The sequence below is a fragment of the Brassica oleracea genome, chromosome C8, assembly GCF_000695525.1.
Source record: "Brassica oleracea var. oleracea cultivar TO1000 chromosome C8, BOL, whole genome shotgun sequence".
NCBI classification, from domain to species: domain Eukaryota; kingdom Viridiplantae; phylum Streptophyta; class Magnoliopsida; order Brassicales; family Brassicaceae; genus Brassica; species Brassica oleracea.
In genome coordinates, this window is record NC_027755.1 from 19,101,633 (window position 1) to 19,112,283 (window position 10,651).

The window sequence follows — 10,651 nt, forward strand, 5'->3', positions numbered from 1 at the left end:
TCTATTTTGAAATTTCATTTTATATTAAATGAAAAATCACTTAATTAATTTTTGTTAGGTGTCGATCATATAGAGAGTTTGAGAAATAATATTATAATTTGATCTGTTAATGACTTTCATATTTTATGAGTAAGAAAATAAGTTCTAGAACCATTTTTATCATTATCCAAATGACCTAAATATATTGCACAAAATAATATATGGTAATTAAATATGTGATTAATATAATATATATAATGCTTCATAAAATAATTGTTAGGAATCAAGTATTTCTAAAGTATATAAAATATTTCAAAAGTTTCAGTATTATATACCTTCAAAATTTAAGTAATTTTATTAAAAATGAATCATGAATATTATATATAACTAATTTTAGTAAAATTATCAGTAAAAATATCAAAAAGTATTTAAAATAGTCATATTTATCCTTTTTAGAAAACAATCGTTCTTAGAAAAATATTTAACAAGGAACACATAATGATAAAAACATATTTTAATTTGAAAAATTATAATAAATTTATTGTTACAAAACATTCAAACCCACGAAATAGCGGGAATCCACCAAGTAAGATATTATTTTCTTAGAAAATATTAAGTAATATATAGTTCCACTAAAATCATAAATCTAAACTATTAAAATTTGAATATAACTTCACCCTAAATTTTCCTTAATAAAATCTTACTAGGTGGATGTCCGCGATTTTGCGGGTTTGAATGTTTTGTAAGAACATTCTTTAATTAAATTAGACCAGCACGTAAACATTTGCCACTGATCTAAACACCGTAGTTTTACATTTTCTTTGATCCGCTCATTTCCTATATAAAAAAAACGCAAAACCATCATGTTCGGTAGACTATCTAATTAATTAGATTAGACCAGCACGTAAACATTTAACTAGATTGCTTTAATGCATAGTTGTCTCCTGTACTAATATATGATGATGGTCAAAGAGGTTTGAAACTTTTGTTGTACTTATTTTTCTAGAGAATAACTATTTAATAATGGTTAGTCCACTAATTTAGGGAGTATATGAAGTTTTACTAAATTAATTTATAAAAAAAATTGAACAATGCTCATGTACCTTGAAATAGAGTTTATCATACATTAATACAAATGTATAATGTGGTTAGAAATTCTAAAACAACACTAAAGATTATAGGCTTCAGTATATAAAACATTTACCAAAATTCAATATTTTTGTACGGGTTAACACATAGATTTTGAGAAATTTCAAAAAATATGACAATATTTCTTAATGCATAGTTGCATCCTCCACTGATATATGATTATGTTGAAAGAGGTTTATAGCTTTTGTTGTCTCCGTTTTTGAAGAAAAAAAGCGATTTTGTAGTGGTTATTCCACTGATTTAGACAATATTATGAAGTTTTACTAATTAATTGATAAACAATTTGAACGATTCCCATATACCATAAAAAGCGGTTAACATACATTAATACAAATTTAGAATATCGTTAGAAAATTTAGAACAATAGTAAAAAGTATAAGTTTCAGTATATAGAGCGTTTAACGTAAAACTCAATATTTTCGTAGGGGTTAATACATGGATTTTGAGAAAAATTCAAAAAATATAATAATATTGCTTTAATGCATATTTGCCTCCTGTAGATGGTCAAAGAGGTTTGAAACATTTGTTGTCTCTATTTTTCTAGAGGATATGGATTTTATAACGGTTAGCCCACTAATTTAAGGAGTATATGAAGTTTTACTAAATTTATTTATAAAACAAATTGAACGATGCTCATGTACCATAAAAGAGAGTTAAGCATACATTAATACAAATATATAATATGGTTAGAAATTTTAAAACAACACTAAAGATTATAGGCTTCAGTATATAAATCATTTACCAAAATTCAATATTTTTATAGGGGTTAACACATAAATTTTGAGAAAATTTCAAAAAATATGACAATATTGTTTTAATGCATAGTTACATCCTTTACTAATATATAATGATGTTGAAAGAGGTTTGGAGCCTTTGTTGTCTCTATTTTTCAAGAAAATAATAATTTTATAGTGGTTATTCCATCGATTTAGGGAGTATTATGAAGTTTTACAAAATTAATTAATAAAAAATTATAACAATTCTCATATACCATGAAAGGGAGTTTAACATACACTAATACAAATATAGAATGTGGTTATAAATTTTAAAACAACACTAAAAAGTTTAAGCTTCAGTATATAGAGCGTTTAACGTAAAACTCAATATTTTCAGAGGGTTAACACTTAGATTTTGAGAAAAATTCAAAAAATATAACAATATTTCTTTCTTGCATAATTTCCTCATGTACTAATATAGATGATGGTCAAAGAGGTTTGAAACCTTTGTTTTCTAGAGAATAACAATTTTATAATGGTTAGTCCACTAATTTACGGAGAATACCAAGTTTTACTAAATTAATTTATAAAAAAAAATTGAACAATACTCATGTACCATGAAACAGAGTTTAGCATACATTAATAAAAATATAGAATATGGTTAGAAATTTTAAAACAACACTAAAGATTATAGGGTTCAGTATATAAAGCATTTACCAAGATTCAATATTTTTGTAAAGGTTAACACATAAATTTTGAGAAAATTTCAAAAAATATGACAATATTGTTTGAATACATAGTTGCATCCTATACTAATATATGATGATGTTGAAAGAGGTTTGGAGCCTTTGATGTCTCCATTTTTCAAGGAAATAACGATTTTATAGTGGTTATTCCACCGATTTAGAGAGTATTATGAAGCTTTACTAAATTAATTGATAATAAATTATAACGATTCTCATATACCATGAAAGAGACTTTAACATATACTAATACAAATGTAGAATGTGTTTAGAAATTTTATAACACCACTAAAAAGTTTAAGCTTCAGTATATAGAGCGTTTAACGTAAAACTCAATATTTTTATAGGGTTAAAATTTAGATTTTGAGAAAAATTCAAAAAATATAACAATATTGCTTTAATGCATAGTTGTCTCCTGTACTAATATATGATGATGGTCAAAGAGGTTTGAAACTTTTGTTGTCTCTATTTTTCTAAAGAATAGCGATTTTATAATGGTTCGTCCACTAATTTAGGGAGTATATGAACTTTTTACTAAATTAATTTATAAAAAAGATTGAAAGATGCTCATGTACCATGAAAGAGAGTTTAGCATACATTAATACAAATGTAATATGTGGTTAGAAATTAAAAAAAAAACACTAAAGATTATAGGCTTCAGTATATAAAACATTTACCAAAATTCAATATTTTGTAGGGGTTAACACAGATTTTGAGAAAATTTCAAAAAATATGAAAATATTGTTTTAATGCATAGTTGCATCCTCCACTGATATATGATGATGTTGAAAGAGATTTAGAGCCTTTGTTGTCTCCGTTTTTGAAGAAAATAACAATTTTGTAGTGGTTATTCCAGTGATTTAGATAGTATTATGAAGTTTTGTTAATTAATTGATAAAAAAATTAGAACGATTCCCATATACCATAAAAGAGAAGTTAACATACATTAATACAAATTTAGAATGTCGTTAGAAAATTTAGAACAACAATAAAAAGTATAAGTTTCAGTATAGAGAGCGTTTAACGTAAAATCAATATTTTCGTAGAAGGGGTTAACACATAGATTTAGAGAAAAAATTCAAAAATTATAACAATATTGTTTTAATGCATAGTTGCCTCATTTACTAATATATGATGACGGTCAAAGAGGTTTGAAACCTTTGTTGTCCATATTTTTCAAGAAAATAGCAATTTTGTAATGGTTATTACACTGATTTAGATAATATTATGAATTTTTACTAAACTAATTGATAAGAAATTAAAACGATTCTCATATATCATAAAAAAGAGTTTAACATACATTAATAATAATTTAGACAGTCGTTAGAAAATTTAGAACAACAAAACACATAGATTTGGAGAAAAATTCAAAAATTATAACAATATTGTTTTAATACATAGTTGTTTTATTTACTAATATATGATGATGGTCAAAGAGGTTTGAAACCTTTGTTGTCCCTATTTTTCAAGAAAATAGCAATTTTGCAATGGTTATTCTATTGATTTAGATAATATTATGAAGTTTTACTAAACTAATTGATAAGAAATTATAATGATTCTTATATACCATAAAAAAAAGTTTAACATACATTAATAATAATTTAGACAGTCGTTAGAAAATTTAGAACAACAAAAAAAGTAATAGTTTCAGTATATAGAGCGTTTAACGTAAAACTCAATATTTTCGTATGAGTTAAAACATAGATTTTGAGAAAATTTCAAAAAATATAATAATACTGCTTTACTGCATAGTTACCTCATGTACTAATATACGATGATGGTCAAAGAGGTTTGAAACCTTTGTTGTCTGCACTTCTATAGAGAATAGCGATTTTATATTAGTTAGTCCACTAATTTAGGGAGTATATGAAGTTTTATTAGATTCATTTATAAAAAAAAATGAACGATGCTCATGTACCATGAGAGAGAGTTTAGCATACATTAATACAAATGTAGAATGTGGTTAGAAATTATAAAACAACACTAAAGATTACAGGGTTCATTATATAAAGCATTTACCAAAATTCAATATTTTGTAGATGTTAAAACTTAAATTTGAGAAAATATCAAAAAATATGACAGTATTGTATTAATGCATAATTACATCATCCACTAATATAAGATGATTTTGAAAGAGGTTTATAGCCTTTGTTGTCTCCGTTTTTTGAAGAAAATGGCGATTTTGTAGTTGTTATTCCACTGATTTAGATAGTATTATGAAGTTTTACTAAATTAATTGATAAGAAATTATAACGATTCTCATATACAATAAAAAAGAGTTTGACATACATTAATAATAATGTAGACGGTTGTTAGATAATTTAGAACACCAAAAAAGTATAAGTTTCAATATATAGAGCGTTTAACGTAAAACTCAATATTTTCGTAGGGGGTTAACACATAAATTTTGAGAAAAAATTCATAAAATATAACAAAATTGATTTAATGCATAGTTGTCTTATGTATTAATATATGATGATGTCAAAAAGATTTGGAACCTTTGTTGTCCCCATTTTTCTAGAGAATAACAATTTTATAATGATTAGTCCAATAACTTATGGAGTATATGAAGTTTTACTAAATTAATTTATAAAAAAAAATTAACGATGCTTATGTACTATGAAAGAGAGTTTAGCATACAGTAATACAAATGTAGAATGTGGTAAGACATTTTAAAACAACCCTAAAGATTATAGGCTTCAGTATATAAAACATTTACCAAAATTCAATATTTTTATAGGGGTTAACACATTGATTTTGAAAAAATTTCAAAAAATATGAAAATATGGTTTTAATGCATAGTTGCATTCTCCACTAATATATGATGATGTTGAAAGAGGTTTAGCGTCTTTCTTGTCTCCGTTTTTGATGAAAATAGCGATTTTGTAGTGGTTATTCCACTAATTTAGATAGTATTATGAAATTTTACTAATTAATTGATGAAAAATTAGAACGATTCTCATATACCTTAAAAGAGAATTTAACATACATTAATACAAATTTAGAATGTTGTTAGAAAATTTAGAACAACAATAAAAAGTATAAGTTTCAGTATATAGAACGTTTAACGTAAAGTTCAATATTTTCGTAGGGATTATTGGATAAACACATTGATTTTGAGAAAAATTAAAAAAATATAACAAAATTCTTTAATGCATAGTTGTCTCTTGTACTAATATATGAGATGGTCAAAGAGGTTTGAAACCTTTGTTGTCTCTATTTTTCTAGTGAATAGCGATTTTATAATGGTTAGTCCACTAATTTAGAGAGTATATAAAGTTTTACTAAATTTATTTATAAAAAAAAATTGAACGATGCTCATGTACCATGAAATAGAGTTTAGCATACATTAATACAAATGTAGAATGTGGTTAGAAATTTTAAAACAACACTAAAGATTGTTGACTTCAGTATATAAAGGAGTTACCAAAATTCAATATTTTTATAGGGATTAACACATAGATTTTGAGAAAATATCAAAAAATATGTCAATATTTTTTTTAATGCATAGATGTATCCTACACTAACATATGATGATGTTGAAAGAGATTTGGAGCCTTTTCTGTCTTCGTTTTTCAAAAAAGTAGCGATTTTGTAGTGGTTATTCCATATACCATAAAAAAGAGTTTAACATACATTAATACAAATTTAGAATGTCGTTCGAAAATTTAGAACAACAAAAAAATGTATAAGTTTCAGTATATAGAGCGTTTAACGTAAAACTCAATATTTTTGTATAGGTTAAAACATAGATTTTAAGAAATTTTTAAAAAATATATCAATATTGCTTTAATGCATAGTTGATTTCTTTACTAATATAAGATGATTGTCAAAGAGGTTTAAAAACTTTGTTGTCTTCATTTCTCTAGAGAATAACGATTTTATATATGTTAGTCCACTAATTTAGGGAGTATATGAAGTTTAATTTGATTCATTTATAAAAAAATTGAACGATGCTCATGTACCTTGAAAAAGAGTTTAGCATACATTAATACAAATGTAGAATATGGTTAGAAATTTTAAAACAACTCTAAAGATTATAGGGTTCAGTATATAAAGCATTTGCCAAAATTCAATATTTTTGTAGAGGTTAGTTAACAAATAGATTTTGATAAAAAATAAAATAATATAACAATATTGCTTTAATGCATAGTTGCCTCCTTATATATACGATGATGGTCAAAGAGGTCTCGAACCTTTGTTATCTTCATTTCTCTAGAGAATAGAGATTTTATAATAGTTAGTCCACTAATTTAGGGAGTATATGAAATTTTACTAAATTAATTTATAAAAAAACTGAACAATGGTCAAGTATCATGAAAGAGAGTTTAGCATACATTAATAAAAATATAGAATGTGGTTAGAAATTTTAAAACAACACTAACTATTATAGGGTTCAGTAGAAAATTCATTTACGAAACTTCAATATTTTTGTAGTACACAGATTTTAAGTAATTTTTTAAAAATATGAAAATATTGTTTTAATACATAGTTGCATCATATACTAATATTTGATGATGTTGAAAGTGGTTTAGAGCCTTTTTTCCGTTTTTCTAGAAAATAGCGATTTGGTAGTGGTTATTCCACTGATTTAGATAGTATTATGAAGTTTTACTAATTAATTGATAAAAAAATTAGAACGATTCTCATATACCATAAAAGAGAGTTAATATACATTAATACAAATTTAGAATGTCTTTAGAAAATTTAGAACAACAATAAAAAGTATAAGTTTCAGTATATAGAGGTTTTAACGTAAAGCTCAATATTTTCGTAGGGGTTAAAACGTAGATTTTTAGAAAAATTCAAAAAAATATAACAATATTGCTTTAATGCATAGTTGTCTCCTGTAATAATATATGATGATGGTCAAAGAGGTTTGGAACCTTTGTTGTCTTCATTTCTCTAGAGAATAGCAATTTTGTATTGGTTAGTCCACTAGTTTAGGGAGTATATGAAGTTTTATTAAATTCATTTATAAAAAAAAATTAAACGATGCTCATGTACCGTGAGTGAAAGAGAGTTTAACATACATTAATACAAATGTAGAATGTGGTTAGAAATATTAAAACAACACTAAAGATTGTAGGCTTCAGTATATAAAAACATTTACCAAAATTCAATATTTTTGTAGGGGTTGTTAACACATAGATTTTGAGAAAATTTCAAAAAAATGAAAATATTGTTTTAATGCATAGTTGTATTATGCACTAACATATGATGATGTTGAAAGAGGTTTGGAGCTTTTATTGTCTCCATTTTTCAAGAAAATAACGATTTTATAGTGGTTATTCCACCGATTTAAGAAGTATTATGAAGTTTTACTAAATTTATTGATAAAAAAATTATAACGATTCTCATATACCATAAAATAGAGTTTAACATACATTAATATAAATGTAGAATGTGTTAAGAAATTTTAAAACAACACTAAAAAGTAGGCTTCAGTATATAAAGCGTTTAACGTAATACTCAATATTTTCGTAGGGGTTAACACTTAGATTTTGAGAAAAAATAAAAAAATATAACAATATTGCTTTAATGCATAATTTCCTCATGTACTAATATATGGTGATGGTCAAAGAGGTTTGGAACATTTGTTGTCTTCATTTCTCTAGAAAATAGCGATTTTATAATAGTTAGCCCACTAATTTAGGAAGTAAATGAAATTTGACTAAATTAATTTATAAGAAAATTGAACGATGCTCATGTACCCTGAAAGAGAGTTTAGCATACATTAATACAAATTTAGAATATAGTTAGAAATTTTAAAACAACACTAAAAATTATAGGCTTCAGTATATAAAACATTCATCAAAATTCAATATTTTTATAGTGGTTAACACATATTTTGAAAAAAAATCAAAAAATATGACAATATTATTTTAATGCATAGTTACATCTTGCACTAATATATGATGATGTTGAAAGAGGTTTAGATCCTTTGTAATGGTTATTCCACTGATTTAGATAGTATTATGTAGTTTTACTAATTAATTGATAAAAAAATTAGAATGATTTTCATATATCATAAAAGAGAGTTTAACATACATTCATACAAATTTAGAATATCGTTAGAAAATTTAGAACAACAATAAAAAAAATATAAGTTTCAGTATATTGAGCGTATAAACTCAGTATTTTCATAGAGATTAACACGTAAATTAAACATTTATTTCATCGTAACAAAGCATATGATTTGAAATCAACACTATTACGCATATCAAGGATTTTTTGTGGTCACATCAAGAAATTGTGTTTGCATATAGTTTATTGTTTTCATGTTTACACATTCGTCATATTAAACGTATTAATATTTTTTTTATAAATTAATCTATTTTTTTGTCATCGTTTCTAAATTAATCTATAAACTAAAGCATAATCCATAAGTAAAAAATATATTGTTTGTTATAACCACCTTCTTAATATTTAAACATATTTAATGATTTTTCTATACACAAAATCTTAAAAATTGACTTCCAAAATTAGGGATGGCAAAAACCCGAATACAAAGAATTTAACTGAGTCTAATCCGAAAAATAGTACTGAATCCGAATAGGTTAAATATTTAAACGAGAATAAAATATAAGTTTTTAAAGAACTAGAACCAAACCAGATTTGAACCAAAATATTTCAAATATTCGAATATATCTGCATCAAGTTTATATAATTAAATATAGGGGAATTGCACGGTATGGCGTAAAAAAAGTATAATTCAATGCGTAACACAATAACCTAATTAGCTAAGATACAACGTGTATTTTGTATAATAATACACTTATGCCGTTTATGCAACCGATGCAGCCTGTAAACTAAAAACAATTTAAAATAAAATTTTAACTTTTCCAAATGTGAGATGTAGCCTCTTGATATCTACATATATATGTAAATGTTACTTTATTAGTAAATATTGGGATTGCAATTACACGACAAACTAAATGCATAAAAACGAACTAGTTTGCATCCGTGGCCATGCGGCTTGCTCATTGACCGTGAGGCATAGATCTTGGCTGTGAAGACTTGTTTGATTGTTTGAACATAAAACCCTAATCGTTTAAACATTAAAAACTATTCCTAAAAGATCTAAAAATGTTAATCAATAACTTCAGATGTCGAAAATCAACAACTTTGATTTCGCTGCCCCAAATCTATCTGGAGACAATTAACTTCAGTGGGCGCTCGATGCTAAGATCATCCTGAAATCTAAGGGATTCGGTGAATGTATGACCTAGAACAATAATGCCAATGAAAAAGATCGTTACAGAGCCATCTTGATCATTCGTCATCATCTAGCTGAGAGTCTCAAGGATCAATACCTAACCATTGAGAATCCACTAGATCTTTGGAATGAATTGAAATCGAGATATGATCACCAGAGAACGGTGATCTTACTAAAAGCTCGGTTTGATTGGACGATTCTGAGGATCCAAGACTATAAGTCTGTGGACGAATATAACTCTGCACTGTTTAAAATTGTTTCTAAAATGAAACTGTGTGGCGAAAGTATTACAGAACATGATGTGCTTGAGAAAACCTTTTCTACTTTCCATGCAAGCAATGTGCTGTTACAACAACAGTACCGAGAGAAAGGTTTCAAAACCTATGCTAATCTTATTTCTTGTCTCTTGCTCGCTGAGCAGAACAATGAATTACTAATGAGAAACAGTCAGATGAGACCACTTGGATCAGCTCCACTACCTGATGCACACGCTACAAAGGACAATAAAGAGTCCAACCACGTTGAAGGAAACGGCCAGCATGGCTGTGGTCGAGACAAATCGAACGGACGTGGCTGTGGTCGAAGATCCTTTGGCCGCGGGCGAGGAAATGGTCGAGACCATGGACGGGACCGTGGCTCATTTGGACGAGGCCATGGTCGTGGCCGTGGATCTTCTTTCAAACCCCAACACTCGACTAAATCAGAGAAATACGTGTGCAATAGATGTGGAATGAGCAATTATTGGGCTAAGACTTGTAGGACTCCCAAGCATCTAGTCGACCTCTATCAAGAGAGCTTGAAAGGGAAGAATCCTGAAGCCCATATGACTTACCAAGATGATGAAA